Genomic DNA, 17112 nt, shown 5'->3' with positions numbered 1-17112 from the left:
CCCTAAGTGCAAGGTCTGAAAGTGGCACAACAGCTCCACCAAACAGGTTAGGACCCAGAATAATGAGCTGGGCTGCCACCAGCAAAGAGAGGTAAGAGAGGTAGGTATAAAGCCCTCTGTGAATGCCAAGCAGTCAGGGGTGCAGGGTCAGCAGCAGAAATAAAGACAACAACAAGCAGAGGCCAGAAGGTAAAGGGATAGGGAGGAAAGAAGAAAGGGGTTATGGAGTCGATACTAAATGATGTAAGGTACAGAGAAGCAAAACACCAAAGGAAGAGCACCGCTAACAGCAGCTAACTTAATCCTTAATACACCGCACACTGTTCCCAGGTGGATAATCATTCATTCTATTCATATGGAAGAGAGACTATATGTCTTGGTTTGTCTGGGACAATTCCAGGAGATACCTGCTGTCCAGACCAGCTCTGGAGTAATAAACAACACACATTAGGCTTATAAGAATGCAGGTTAAGGGGGTGGAAAGCAAACTAGAATAATTAGCTAATATCCCAGGAAGACAGCTACTTGTTTCTCAGGGGCTAAAGGAAGGAGAAAGTTAGAATACAAAGAAGCCAAGAAAGTGGCTGCAGTTACTTGATACTACACAGGAGGTGCACATGAAACCACTAGGGGAAGGGAAGGGTCCATCTCCAGGGCTCCAAACTTGCTATCCAGACTCCAATTATATGCAAAACCCGTATTTCCATTTCAGACAGAGAAGCCAAGGAATAAAGCTCATGACTACTCATTTTCCCTGCCCTCTATTTGTCGGGGGCTGGAACTCTCAGTGAGACATTAACAATATGCTCTCATGGTGGCACGGCTATTTATTCATGGAGTGCCAACAAGTAGCTGGGTGCAAGGCCAGTCCCAAGACAGTCTTTGCCTTATTCCAGTTACTCCCTGTGATTCCAGCTGTACATTCCTGCTTCAGGGGCCAGGATGGCAGCAGGAACAATCCTATTAATGTTCCTCTCTTGCTCCTGTGGGCGAGCTGGACAATCTCTTTGCTTCCTGCTACACAGGGGAGTGCCAAAGAAGGATGGCACGGCTCAGATGCTCCTTTCACTCACCTACACACTCTCCTCTCCTGACTCACCTTCCTGTGATGTGGCACCCCTTTCACACCACCTCCTCAAACCCTGCAGGGTGTGGACAGTAGTGTCTGAAGGAAATGAGGGAAGGGATGAGCTACCGAATCAGAAACTGTAGGAAAAGATTCTCAGTTCTTATTGTGAATAGAACTTTAATTTCCAAAAAATACTTACTATGGTTTCATAGTATCAAACACCTATAAGGCAGGAGCTGTTAATGGCCTTCTGACCCACTAAAAACCAGTTCCTACGACTGGCAAGCTCTACTGACCATCCATGGCAGTTATGGGTAGCCAGTTATCTGTTTAAGCCTTTCAGACATGGAAGCAAGTGTCCCCCCTGTTTTTTTCAAAGGGACACAGGGAACTGACTGCTTGAGAAAGTCTATGAAAATATGCCACTAGAAAACAGAACCCCTACCTGACCAGGCAGTGGCACAATGGATAGAGCGTCGGAGTGGGATGTGGAGGACCCAGGTTCAAGACCCCCAGGTCACCAGCTTGAGCATGAGCTCATCTGGTTTGAGCAAAGCTCACCAGCTAGGAACCAAGGTCACTGGCTCGAGCAAGGGGTCACTCGGTCTGCTGTAGCCCCCCGGTCAAGGCACATATGAGAAAGCAATCAATGAACTACGGAACCAAACGCAATGAAGAAGAATTGATGTTTCTCATCTCTCTCCCTTCCTGTCTGTCAATATCTGTCCCTCTCTCTGACTCTGTCTCTCCCACACAAAAAAAAACAGAATACCAAATGTCAGCACACACACACACAAGCATCATTCTTTGAACATACCTGCTTCCTCCTACTTCTTACTAAACAAAGAATAGCATACTTTTTTCTGACAGAATCAAGACCCAGATCCTTAATTAATGGGACAGGAATTGGGATATTAGGAGAAATAGAGATTTTTTTATCCTTTTGAAGATTCAGTTTTGTATTAGGCTTTTTTATTGAGTGGCCAAGTGGTGTAGTGAAAAGAACATGGGCTTTGAATAGAGCTAATCCTGGTGCAGACACTACTACTCTGAGCCTCAGTCCCGTATCTGTAAGATGTAGATGGTTAACACCTACCTTGCAGAAAGGCTGTGAGAATTTAACATTATGCATAAAAAGTACCTGACCACATTGGTAAGTGGAGCAATGATTATGCATGTATGAGCTTATATATGGTACTAGGATCAAATATTGATGACATTGATAGAAACCAATGATCATTTATAAGTGAAAAAAAATAAAAATATAGGGATCAAAGGTTCAGAGTTCTAGAAAGTGTCAATGGGGCCTGACAGGTGGTGGTGTAGTGGATAGAGCGTCAATCTGAGACACTGAGGACCCAGATTCAAAACCACAAGGTCACCAGCTTCAATGTGGGCTGATTCGGCTTGAGTGTGGGCTCACCAGCTTGAGTGTCGGATCATAGATGTGACCCCATGGTTGCTGGCTTGAGCCCAAAGGTCACTGGCTTAAAGCCCAGGGTAACTGGCTTGAGCCCAATGTCACTGGCTTGAGTAAGGGGTCACTGGCTTGGCTGGAGCCCCCAGTCAAGGCACGTATGAGAAGCAATCAATGAACAACTAAAGTGCTGCAACTACGAGCTGATGCTTCTCATCTCTCTCCCTTCCTGTCTCTGTCTCTCTCTCTCACTAAAAAAAAAAAAAAGAAGTGTCAATGGGTATAACAGAACAGGTTTAACCTGCCAAATCTTTAATATCTTGTGTGCACATGTGTGTGTGTATGAATACACATATATGTGGGTATCTGCGTGTGAATATATACAACTTCACTCACTGAGGTATTGTAAACATCAAAATAATATGTTGAATAATTTCAAACTGACAAGGATGAATGTATGGGTTGAGAAAAGTGTCATTAAAATGAACAAAGCTATTATTATCTCCAATATGTCAGATGTTGAAATCTTATTAAGGAACATTGCTATTATTTCTTCCAGCTGCCCTGGATGGGTGGTTCAGTTGGTTGGAGCGTCACCCCAATGAGCTGGGGTTGTGGGTTGGGAGCATGCAGGAATCAGGCAGTGAATGCATAGATGGGTGGAGCAACAAATTGATGATCTCTCTCTTTCTTCCTCTCCTAAAATTAACAGATAAAAACTAAAAAATTATTATTTCCAGCTAACACAGTCAAAAGAGATAAGAAAGGTGATCATGTATCCAAAAAGATGCTTCTCAATAAAAGCCACTGTTCTAGAAGGGCTTGGCAAAGACAGCCATTGCCTTGATATAACTGTAGGGGCTTCAGTCTATTTAAGACTGGACTGATGGACCGCATGGCCTGAAGAACGGGCTTTGGAGACCACTATCAGCCAATCAAGGGCATAGCCCTGCTTTCATATGGTCAACTAGTGGTGGCAGCAGGTATATTCAAGGACAACCTGAAAGGAGGCAGTCCTCAGAAAGGGAGAAGGAAATTCGGCAAGTGGTTAAATTATTATAGTCTCCCAAAGTCACTTTGCTCAGGGGGAAAAATGAAAAGGAATATATGGTAATGCTAAAGGGAGGCAGCCTCAGGTGGCCTAGTCATATAAGCTGAGGACAATTTTTAGTTGCTCCAGTGCTGAAAGTAGCAATGCATTTATTCATTTAACAAACACTTGTTAAGTGCCAACTATGTGCCAGGCACAGTGCTATATACTGATGAATAAGACAGCCACAGCCCAAACCTCAAAGAATTTACAGTTGAATGGGAGAGAGCTACATAGAGACATAATTCCATCTCAAAGAGCTCTAGTAGAATAAGAAATAGCTTATAGAGCTATGTGCATACTGCTGGGCAACTAAGTGTTCTGAGGCTTCACAGTAGGCAACATGCAGTATAGAGAGCGCATGCCAAGCAGAAAGAGAACGGCAGGGCTAACAGAGTGCGTGGGCACTAGTACGAGCACAGCAACAAGGTATGACAAGGCAGGGTGTGTTTCAGAAATGGCATGGGATTCTGTTAGCTGAGTACCTGTGCACGGTGAGCAGCTGCAGAAGACATGGCTCTTACTACTCGTGCTGGGGTAGTGAAAAGCCTTAAAAGTCAACGCTAAGGGGTTGGAATTTTATCCTTTGGCCAGCTGGGTGTATGACAAGGAGGTTTTTAAGGAGGGTTGAGACATAATCAGTTTATGTTCTTAGAGGCAAAATGTCACTTAAAAGCCCTCTGTCAGTCTTCTGGTTCTAGGCCAAGATAGAATAGATGAATTTCACTTTAATCTACTTGCTAAGTACTAAAAACCCTGGGCATTAGGTATACAACAACAAAAGAAAACCGGAAAAGTAGGAAGAAGGCAGATTAGTGAGGAACCTCAAGATCCAAGGAAAGACACAGTAGATTTGTCTAGGTTTACTTTTGCGTCATCTATCCTTGACTGAGTGCTGGAGAAGCCAGGAATCCAGAAGTGGCAATGGCACAAATAGAAGAAGAAGAAGAAGGAGGAGGGGGAGGGGGAGAGGAGAGAGGGAGGGGAGGGGAGAGGGAGGGGAACAGAGAGGAGGAGGAGGAGGGGAAGAGGGAGGGGAAGGGGAAGGGGAAGGGGAAAGGGGAGGGAAAGGAGAAGAGGAACAAGAAATAGAAGGGAAGAGAAGGAAGAAGAGGAGGAAGAGGAGGAGTAGGAGAGAGGAGGAGGAGGAGGAGGAGGCAGCAGCCCTGGGCAGATAGCTCGGTTGGTTGGAGCATTGTCCCAGAGCTACAGAGGTTGCTGGTTCAATTTCTGGTCAGGGTACATACAGGAACAGATCACAGTTTCTGTCTGTCTTTCTCTTAAAAATAAATAAATTATATATATATATGACTGGATAAAGAAGATGTGGCACATATACACTATGGAATACTACTCAGCCATAAGAAATGATGACATCGGATCATCTACAACAAAATGGTGGGATCTTGATAACATTATACAGAGTGAAATAAGTAAATCAAAAAAAAACCAAGAACTGCATGATTCCATACATTGGTGGGACATAAAAATGAGACTAAGAGACATGGACAAGAGTGTGGTGGTTATGGGGGGAGAGGGAAGGAGGGAGAGGGGGAGGAGGAGGGGGAGGGGCACAAAGAAAACTAGATAGAAGGTGACGGAAGACAATCTGACTTTGGGTGATGGGTATGCAACATAATTGAATGACAAGATAACCTGGACATGTTTTCTTTAAATATATGTACCGTGATTTATTGATGTCACCCCATTAAAATTAATAAAACTTTATGTATAAAAAAATTTAATTGATTAATTAATTAATAAAGAAGGGGAAATTTTCCAATATAAAAGCAGGCTATGTTTAGCTAAAGGAACAAGAAACACCATGGAAAACACTGCTGCCTCCCTTTCCCCCCATCAGCAAAGGCAAAGTGTGCAGCCTCGACTGCCACTTGCACCTGGCTGTGATGAGTTGTCCCCTGAGCCCCACCTTCAGGGTGGTGTCAAAGAACTCCAAGCAGGAAGCCAGGACTTACACCACCTTCCAGTGCTAATGAGCACCCCACCCCCACCACCAGGTTTCAGTGGAGGTCACATGGGGAGCAGTAAGGAGTCACCCTGCCCTTCCCCTGCTGGGTGGTATCCGTAGGGGCTGAGTAGGGAGACAGAACTTTCACCATCCAAGCAGTAATGAGGTGCCTGCCAGGCGTAGCCACTGAGGCCACCTGGATTGCTACAACCCACCTGGCAAAGAGGAACAAAGACTTGAACCAACTACATGCTGTCATATATAGTTGGTTTCTTAAAAAACTAAACATACACTTACCATATGACCTATTAATTGCCTTCCTCGGCATTTATCCCCAATAAATAAAAATTTTTATGCATACAAACCTGTATATAATGTCCATAGCAGCCTGTAATAGTAAAAAATTGGAAACAACCAAAATGTCTCTTAATAGGAGGACAGTTAAACAAATTGTGATACATCCATACCATTGAATACTACTCAGCAATAAAAAGAAATGAACTATTGATACATGCAACTACTTGGATCAATCTCAATGACATGTTGAGCAAAATAAATCAATCTCAAAGGCCACACACTGTGATTCCATTTATCATTGGAAAGGACAGTTATAGAGCTGGAAAACAGATTAGTGGTGGCAGAGTTTAGGGATGATGGTGGTAGGGAGGGGAGTGATATGACTTTACAGCAGCGATTTTCAACCAGCGTGCTGCGAGAATTTATAAAACATGCAATACCTACCTGACTTTTTAGTCAGGGGCACTGACCTCTTTTTCCTTAGACTGTCAAATTAAAAAATGACAATAGTCAACACAATAAGAGCTGTCTGGTATGAATGCCCTGTCCTAAACCATAAATATATAGATCATATAACTGAGTTGCATCTTACTGATCACATCAATTCTTGGCCAGAAATCCTTATATATACTACAAGCGTAGGCACTTGACTTTTTAAAAAGTCACTTTGGAGCAAAATGGGTAGGTGATTACTATTATTATTATTATTTTTGTAAATCAATCAGAATTATACCTCTTTTTTGTCAGATCAGCAAAAAATATATTTTTTGGTGTGTTGCAGAATTTAGCAATTAGTTTGAGTGCCATGAGATAAAAAAGGTTGAAAATCACTGCTCTATAGGGTAACATCAAGCAGACGTTTGTGGTGATGGATTACTTTTGTATCTTGATTGTGGTGGTGTTTACAGAATCAACACATGTGGGAAAATGTCACACATAGAACCACACATACATATCATACCAAGATCAGCTTGGTGAACTGGGCCTATCTGAACTATTACTGCAACTTCCTGTAGCTCTATAATTATTTTATAAAAAGTTTTGTAAAGAGCCGAGGGAAAGCAGCCTTTTGTCAACTTTTAAGTTGCTTCTAGTAGTTCTTGGTTTGCTACATAGTTCTAGAAACAGGGATGGCAGGGATTTACCTTTTAACAATAAATCTTTTCTTTTAAGAACATGGAATGCAGCAGCCTAGTTAACTCAAGTTAATATCTAGCTCACCCTCATCCGTGTGATTTCAGGACTACTGCCTAGATTCCAAGTTATTCCAACCCTGCTCTTAGCTCCTGCCTTTCCACCATGGGATGACTAGGAGATAACACTCTTTCCATCCCTCAAACAAGGACATTTAGGCTTCTCGAGGAGAACTGCACATGAACCACACCCTGACGGTGGGCAGATGAGATACCAGCTCTCCCAATGGCAGTCAGATTCCTTCTTAGCACCTAGGCTAACTGGGTCAGCCTATTGCCTTCCTGCTGCTGTTTTTTTGTCTGTAATCGAAAATACATTTTAATTGTAACATTGTGAAGCAGGAGCAATAAATCAAGAGCAGGTTGAACAAATGAAAGATGAAAATCAGGTTTAGAAAACAGAAGCAGGCCCTGGCCAATTGGCTCAGTGGTATAGCATTAGCCCAGTATATGGATGTCTCAGGTTCGATTCCCAATGAGGGCACAGAGGAGAAGCGCCCATCTGCTTCTCTACCCCTCCCTCTCCCTTTCTGTCTCCCTTTCTCTCTCTCTTCCCCTCCTGCAGCCATGACTCAGAGCAAGTTGGCCCAGGAGCTGAGGTTGGCTCCATGGTTAAGTGGTTCAGATGCTGAGCAACGGAACAGCACCACCAGATGGGCAGAGCATTGTGGGGTAGGGGACTTGCCAGGTAGATCCCGGTTGGGGCGCGCATGCAGGAGTCTGTCTCTCTGCCTCCCTGCCTCTGACTTAATAAAAGAAAAAATTTTTTTAAAGAAAGAAACCAGAAGCACATGACTTCACAGATTTTTTTCACAAGCAAGGATTGAAAGGTCTTTAAGGGGAAACGTTTACTAGTAAGATTAGAGAACATCTGCATAGACTAATCAGTGCCACACAGTAAAGACTGAAGACATCCCTGCTACCCCTAGATGTCCATGGCAGCAAAGGCAGTCCGTGATCTGGAAAAAGTCTATTACTTCTCCTTTGACCTCAGCAATACCTTCGCCCTAGAATTTTTCCACAAAACTCTTTATTACAACCCTCAGATCCCTGGCTCCTAGTACATTGTTGGCATTCCTTGTAACATACATTAAGAATGGGCTGGCCCTGGCCGGTTGGCTCAGTGGTAGAGCGTCGGCCTGGCGTGCAGGGGTCCCGGGTTCAATTCCCGGCCAGGGCACACAGGAAAAGCGCCCATCTGCTTCTCCACCCCTCCCCCTCTCCTTCCTCTCTGTCTCTCTCTTCCCCTCCCGCAGCCAAGGCTTCACTGGAGCAAGATTGGCCCCAGGCGCTGAGCATGGCTCTGTGGCCTCTGCCTCAGGTGCTAGAATGGCTCTGGTTGCAACAGAGTAATGCCCCAGATGGGCAGAGCATCGCCCCCTGGTGGGCATGCTGGGTGGATCCCAGTCAGGCTCATGCGGGAGTCTGACTGCCTCCCCATTTCCAGCTTAAGAAAAAAAAAAAAAAAAGAATGGGCTACAAGATGCAGAAATCAAGTCAGAGATGGAAATTCCTGGGAAAGAGTCTAATCCTAGACCTTCCTTCTGAGAGATGCTTACTCTCAGGCCCAAGTCTTCCTCTTTCAGAACTAAATATTATTTAAATGTTCACCTTTATGCTAACATATGCTCTAGTTATTTCTATTTATTAAGCATTATTTTAAACCCTTTTTCCCCTTCCTACTAATGAACTTGGAGAGTTTCTTCCCAAGTTATAATGACAGAGCTTCAGTCAGGGAAAGGGGCAGGGGTGCCCAGGAAGCTCAGGAAAAAAAGCAGAAAATTCTATTTCTTTCAAGTCCTTAGGTTGCCTTATTAAGTCCTTCAAGTCTAATCAAGTCTTTATCTATTTATTGCACAGAATGAGATTTAAGATGCACACATAGGCCTCAAAATTTAAAAATTCAATAAGGTTGAAAATAGATGACCTATGAATGAATAAACACAGTCTGGTTAATCAACAAGTATTTAAAAAGTCAAATCTGAGGTTCCTTATGAAAACTTCTAGCAATGCAAACTTAAGAAGACCTATGAGGTAAATTAACACTTTTGCTTTCCTTTATAAATAATCAGATACAATCTAATGAGACCAGCCTTACTTTGCTATCAAAACAAGGAGGGTTATAGAAAATATTTTATGCTTCAGAGGAAAACTATGCATTGAAGACTCCCCTCCAGGTTATCTGACTTTAATTCTATAGTTGATCTAGTTTTAAATTCTTCAAATTGTAAATACCTATGGAAAGATCAATTTTACCTTCATTTGGACTTTCAACATTCATTTATTCATGAGTTTTTTCCTTTTACTTTTTTTAAGAACCAGTTATAACACATGTTCATTTAATACCTGTATAAGAGTTACAATTTTACCTTTTATTGATAATTATTTATTTTTATTTTAGAGAGAGAGAAGGGGCAGAGAGAGAGAGAGAAACACTGATTTGTTGTTCCACCCATTCATGCATTCATTGATTGATCCTTGTTTGGGCCCTTACTGGGGATTGAACCCTCAATCTTGGTATATTAGGACAGCACTCTAACCAAGTGAGCTACTTTTTGGCCAAGGCCAGAAATGATCTTTTAACATATATAAGTTACAAGTAGTATACTAAGGTTGGCTAGGAGTAATTGTTTCTGATTGAGAGAAATCAGGTATGTTTTCATGGGGCAGGTAAGTCTAAGTTATCATAGAGTAGAACTTTAAGACTCAGAATTGAAAGGACATTTCAGGCAAACAAAAGGCCCACTAATCAAGGGACTCTCTTGACCTAAATATTATTAGTCAGCACCCAGCACCCTAGAGTCTCAATGGAAGACCAAGCTCAATCTTATCAGACTCATGTAGGCGCAATGCCCAATTTGGAACCAATCTCAGAGAATCTCCCTATGTATTATCTGACCTGGCAAGCTTACAGTCCCAAGTACTCAGCTGAGGAAGGGCTCCTGGCAGGCACAAGGAGCATGAAGCATGACGGTAACTGGGAAACTGGCCCATCAATTCAAAGCAGTGCGTCTTCAAATGAGGATCACAATATAAATACTTCCTGAATGTCATATAGCAGATGTGTATGACAGCCTAAACAAACTTCCTCCCCTGCTGCCTCAGTGGGCCAGGTATATAGTTGCATGGATCTAATTGCATCTTAGTCCTGGAGTTAAACTAAATTTCATTAACAGCTATTAATCTATATATTTCTATTTTGCCAATGGTCAAGAGAAAGAGGTGGATAAGGGGTTCAGGAAACGTAGTAGGAAAATACATATTTAGGAAAGCATTAACTCAGTCTCCAGCTATCACTATTTATCCATGTCAGATGCTATTCCTTCATGAATGGGTTCTCCAGCCTGAGCTGCTCCATGTAAGTCTATGCTCACTACTCCTACAGATGCTACAGTGTGAGCCACTAAATGGTAGTCTACTAACAACAAACACATCCAGTTTTCAGAGCCTTTGTCTACCTAAAATGATTCCTGTTCTGTTGATTCAAGCTCCAATCCTGCTCTACTTCAAACTCTCTTTTCCTTTCACCTTCCATTGTTAATCTCAGTCTCAGTCCTGCTCCTTGTCTTTTTCTGTGTAATCCCCCTCCCATTTCAGCTGTTTCTGGTCCCGCTTCATCTACTATCCCTGACACAAGTTAGTTGTCAGGTAAGAAAGAGAAGCTACCTTATGTGAAAAAGACTCCCTGACCCTGAACCCTAAAAGACAGAGCTGTATAACAATCAAGTTTTATGTGTAGGATATAAAGTCCTAATGAGGGACAGATAAAAATATGCTGCTATGGCAATTGCTTTGAACTCCTTAGAAAAAATAGAGTGCCCACCTGGGAAAACAGGGTAAGGCACATCCCTCCTCCAGGTGAACCATACCTAACTCAGTCTTGGCAATGTGATAGGGTAGGTGGATCCTGTTGGATGAGGGTAACTACAGGTTTTTAGCCAGAAGGATTTAAATGAAGGCATCATCTCATCCTCTGGTTGAGCAATAAAAGAAGGAGTGTTAATTTGCAATTTAAATGATACACCCATCCATTTGGCAACTAGGCACTCTCTTCCTTGATTCTCACCTTTTAAAAAAAATTGACTTTAGTGGCAAGAAGGCTCAATGTTGGATGGAGCAATGAGTAAAATCAACCAAATGCAAATCAATGTAAATGCATCATAACCTATGCATTGATTCAGAAGGTCAAATTGGATGTCCCTGTGTTCCTACACCTACCTAGCTCACTCCTAGTTAAAATATCTGAAACATCAAGGATTCCATGTGACTGGCCAAGAAAAGCAGAGAAGGCCTTGTCTCTTATTGCACTTAACATGTTTCAGGCACTATGCGAATCATTGTGCTAGACTATCTCACTCAATTCTCACAACAACTTTATGAATTAATTACTATTATTATTCCCACTTTGTAGATGATGCAACTGTACATGGAGTGTAAGTAACTTGCTTAGGGTCACACAACAGAAATGTGGTAGAACCAGGATGTAAACTATGATTATGATCTTAAGCATTGCATGAACTAGCCCCTAGCAGCAGGGCCTTTGAAAAACAGAGCAAGAAGAGCTTTGACAACAAAGAGCAATTTTTTAATCTCTAGAAGACTCTAACCAGAGGGGACATAGAAATATAAGTGACTTTTCCCATCCCTGAATTGAACCATGTAAACATCCCCTTACTGCCATTCCACCCTAAGATTTTAAAGCTTTTCTTTTATTAAATTACTATTTTGTTCTTTTTTCTTTTTTATCATTTATACCCTAATGTTCTCCACAGTCTTTCATCCCTGATCTTCTCAACTTTATCTAGCTGGGAATTCACCAGTTAACAGAACCAGGTGCCCATTTTATTACTCATTACTGAGCTGCCTAGCAGGATAAACCAAATTTCTATTTAAGCAGTTTTTCTTATAGAAAGGCTACAAAATGCTACAGCTTCTGGGTTCTTATCACCACCTGATAATAACTACTATGTCAGAAGTCCCACAACTAAGGGATATTACTTTCCTACCCAAACCTCCTAATATTTGGGGTGGAAGGTCAGTTACAATGCTAACAAGGTTATTTCAGGCCCAAGGTTTTTAAAAGTAAATTGCTTTTAAAGAAATTCAAATACACACAAAAACAGAGCAAACATAATAAAACTCAAACATGCCAGCCACCTAGATTCACTAGCATTAGACTTTTGCTACTTACTTCACCTCATGTCTCATTTTGTTAAATTATTTTAAAGTAAATCTCAAACAAAATTTAATTTATCCATATGTACTTCAGTATCCATCTTTGGATAGATATTTCTCTCATATATCGATAATGCCATCATCATACTAACAAAAAGAATAACTTAAACTCTACAAATGCTCCTGACTGCTTCAAAGATACATTTTTCAGACTTTTTTCACATCAGGATCTAAACAAAGTCCATTCATTATATTTGGTGAATCTAGAGCCACTTCCCCATTTTTATTTTTTAAATTTATTGATTTTTGAGGGAGAGGAAGGGATGGAGGGAGATGGGGGGAGGAGAGAGAGAGAGAGAGAGAGAGAGAGAATGTGTGACCTGCTGAGGGGTCAAACCTGCAACCTTTGTGCACTATCACAATGTTCCAACCAACGGAGCAATCCCATCAGGGCTCGCTTTCCCATTTTTAAAATTCAAGCCATTAATTTGTTGAAGAACCTGGGTCAGTTTTCCTATAACTCTGGATATTTGTTTTCTCATGGTATAATTTGTTTCCCTCTCTATTTCCTATAAATGAGATCCTCGTGGATTTTCTCTTTACTTATTACCTTCATCTAAACCAGAAAACAAAATTATTTGAATGACAATTTTCTCAATTCTCCCAAGTATGGTACATAACTAGTTCTAGTGACTAGAAGTTAATTTATTACATACACATGGACTCCTTAGGGCAGTGGGACTTAATTTTGTCCTAGAACCATAAAAAATGCTTTAAGTTTTGATTATACTGAGTTTTAATTTTTAGAAAGGCAAAAAGTCTTTATAAAAGACACTGGTGCTTCATACTACATCACACCAGCAGGTACAATATCTGCTTCTCTCACTTATAGTGATGTGAGGATGGAGGTGGGTTCAGATGACGACCATGTCTGTTTCATCTACTGTGATCGCTTTAGTGTACAGAGGGGCTCAGGGGGAACTTGAGCAAGAGTTGAGTGCTAACTTCCACCAAGGGGGATCTCATCTGAGGGCCTGGAAGGAATGATGACTCGGGCAATACAACACAAAACTGTCTTAATCAAAAGGAATCAGTTTGACTTCTCTTTGGCATACCCCTCTAATAGTAGTCAGTGAGACTGAGAACAAGACCAGAGATTGGCCATTCATTTATACCTTAAGAGAGCTTTAAAAATCTAAGTCAAGGCCCTGGCCGGCTGGCTCAGCGGTGGAGCGTCGGCCTGGCATGCGGGGGATCCGGGTTCGATTCCCGGCCAGGGCACATGGGAGAGGCGCCCATTTGCTTCTCCACCCCCCCCCCCTTCCTCTCTGTCTCTCTCTTCCCCTCCCGCAGCCGGGGCTCCATTGGAGCGGGGATGGCCCGGGCGCTGGGGATGGCTCCTTGGCCTCTGCCCCAGGCGCTGGAGTGGCTCTGGTCGCAGCAGAGCGATGCCCCGGAGGGGCAGAGTGTAGCCCCCTGGTGGGCGGAGCGTCACCCCTGGTGGGCCTGCCGGGTGGATCCCGGTCGGGCGTATGCGGCAGTCTGTCTGGCTGTCTCTCCCCGTTTCCAGCTTCGGAAAAGTACAAAAAAAAAAAAAAATCTAAATCAACATATTCAAAGTCTTTCAACCAGAAGAATGGGCCTAATATGCCAGGAAAACATTTACTTTTATCCTCTTCGATAATATTTTCAATCTTCCTAATCTTTTTTCTTTCTTTCTGAGAAGCATGAAAAAAAAAATGCCCAAGATAGGACACACACACAGAAAAATAAATTATGCTCATTACAACTTAGAGGAAAACTAAAGGAACTCTTTTGCTTCCAAAAATAGAATCTAAATAAACACAGAAAAGTAATTACTGCTACCTCCTTTATCACACCTTAAGTGGTTACAAGACATAAAAACAGTAGTTTCTAGCCTCTTCACCCAGTGGGTAAGTCAAAAAAGTTGGCAATCTTATTCCTGTCCATCATAAAAGGCAAGGGTGAGACCAGGACAATTAAGTAATATACCAGAACAATGTAAGGGAGAGGACACTCTCCCTTACAAAGCACTGGCTCAAGGTTGGACCATCTAGAAAATATGTCATGCACCAGCTTTCTGATTGTTGTTGTTGCAGGAAAACTAGTACATGGATATCCTGCCACGGCCATAACTCTGACACTGCTTCTATCACATTTATGTCCACCTCCTGGCCTGGATTCTGTGAATTGATAAAGCTTTCTTGGGGAACAGCACAGCCGAGCTTTCCTGGAGTGGTGCCTCTCTTACTGGATGTTTGCTCATACTTTCCTCCATCCTCCTGTTCTGCCCTCCTAGTCCACTGCGACCTCCTGAACTTGCATTTACTCTGACAACAAGATCAGTGCTGAAGTCAGCGTGTAGAGAATGAACTTGTCCCATCTTATCTCACTGTTCACAGTAAAACCTATCACTAGTTCACAACTCAGCATGAAGAACAATGAAAACTTGTGAGGTCAAAGTATAAAATATAATGAATAAATTCATAAAATGTTAAAACTACAGAGGAGATTGAAGGTCATGTTGTATATAATGCTCTTATTTTACAGAAAATTGTATCCAGAGAAATTTATTTATCCCAAATAACAATCACAATGAGAGAATGGAAAACAAAATAAAATTTTTTTTAATGTTCATTTTATTGATCTTAGAGAGTGAGAAAGGGAGAGAGAGAGAGAGAGACAAGAACATCAATCTGCTCCTGTATGTGCCCTGACTGGGGATTGAACTGACAACCTTTGAGCTTCAGGACAATGCTACCAACTGAACCACCTGGTCAGGGTCTAAAGAACTTTTGAATAAAGATCAAAAACATCACTTAATCTTCTCTCTGAGCTGAAAAGAAAAAAAAAATCAAAAACATTAGGTAAAGCTATTAACCATGTTGAAATATTTTGAGTTTTTAAAAAATAAATCTGTTCATTTAACAAATATTTACTGAGAACCTATTATGTTCCAGACAGAGTCTTAAAAACTGGGGATAATACATTGAACAAAAGCAGGCAAAAATCCATGTCCTCAGGGAGTATACAATCTAGCGAGGAGAGAGAGAAAATAAACAGTGAGTAAAATATATAGTTTGTCATATACCTATAAGTACCATGAAGAAAGTAAAGCAGAAAAAGGAGATAAGAATATCTGAGTGTGGCCCTGGCCGGTTGGCTCAGTGGTAGAGCGTCGGCCTGGCATGCAGGAGTCCCAGGTTTGATTCCCGGCCAGGGCACACAGGAGAAGCGCCCATCTGCTTCTTCACCCCTCCCCCTCTCCTTCCTCTCTGTCTCTCTTTTCCCCTCCTGCAGCCAAGGCTCCACTGGAGCAAGATTGGCCCCAGGCGCTGAGCATGGCTCTGTGGCCTCTGCCTCAGGCGCTAGAATGTCTCTGGATGCAACAGAACAACGCCCCAGATGGGCAGATCATCGCCCCCTGGTGGGCATGCCGGGTGGATCCCGGTCGGGCGCATGCAGGAGTCTGTCTGACTGCCTCCCCATTTCCAATTTCGGAAAAATACAAAAAAAAAAAAAAAAAAAAAAAAAAAAAAAAAAGAATATCTGAGTGTGAGGGCAGGAAGGAAGGTTGTATTTTTTAATATGATAGTCAGGGAAGGCCTTTCAATAAAATACATCAGAATGCAGACTTGAAAGAGGTAAGAAAATGGGCCAAGGATGATCTAAAGAAGTGTCCCTAGACAGAGCCAATTCCAAAAGAGGAGCACTAAGCTTATCCAAGATGGCAGCAGAGTAGGTGGAAGTTATACTCACATCCTCTCAGGACCAAATCAGAATTACAACTAAATTATAGAACATTCAAACTGAATAACCAACTGAAGACTATCTAAACAGAAGTCTTATAACTAAGGATTTACAGAAGAAACCATATCGAGCCTGGTAGGAAGGATGGAGACACCAAAGGCCTGGCCCTGAGCTGGCTCAGCAGTTAAGAATCCAGAGTGGTACCTCAGCTGCAAAGGTCCCCACTAAGGAGGGGGGTGTCTCAATCCCATGCTGGGGCCCCCCAGCCCAGAGCACCAGTACCAGGAAGAGGAGCACATATGACATCTGGCTGTGAAAATCAGCAGGGATTCAGTCTACCAGGTTGAGATGGGAGGCTGCTAGAAACCCAGCACCCTCTTAAAGGGTCAGTACACAAAAATTTCATTATTGGGCACTCTCACCCTGGGCTCCAGCAGAGGGACTCCCGGCAGCTTAGAGCAGACTGGAGTCATACAGAAAGAGATTGTATAGCTTTAAAGAAAGGTCAGGAGGGACAGCCACCCAGGTCCCTGTGCTGTGTCCCACACCATCCACAGATGCCATCTTTCCTGGGTCAAGCACTCCCTCTTCATACGGTCAGCCTGGGCCCTCATTGCAGATTTTCTTGGAGACTCTCAAGGAGGTCCAGGCAGATTCAGGAAGTGACAAAGCTGAACAGGGAGAGACTAAGTGAAAAGGCTTTACAGCAAGAGCCAATTTTCCCATGTGCCTGCTCAGCGCCATCCCCTACAGAAACAACCTGAGGAGATGAACTAGCCCCATCCTCCCAATCCACTGGAGCTCTACACGGCCATGCTCACTTCCTGCAGAGGAGTGTGCTAGCTGCGGCCAGTCTGGGACTACATCGTGGTCCTTCTGAGAAAGCTCTCGATGAGGTCTAGGCAGACTCAGGGGTGTCAGAGATGTGTAAGGAGAGACTGAGTTGTGTGGCTCTGAGATGAGGGCCAATTTTCCCCATGCATCTCGACCAGCACTGCTGTTCCAGTACAGAGACCTCTGTGCACACGGCAAAATCTTAATCTGTTTTATCCTGATGAATTCTACTGCCCATCCTAAGCCACCCCCCCCAATGCTCTAACACCCTGCCCCACTGCAAAGGTCTGCAGGTCC

Source organism: Saccopteryx leptura, chromosome 2 (genome assembly GCF_036850995.1).
Source record: "Saccopteryx leptura isolate mSacLep1 chromosome 2, mSacLep1_pri_phased_curated, whole genome shotgun sequence".
Classification (NCBI taxonomy): Eukaryota; Metazoa; Chordata; class Mammalia; order Chiroptera; family Emballonuridae; genus Saccopteryx; species Saccopteryx leptura.
Note: the sequence above shows the minus strand (reverse complement) of the source record.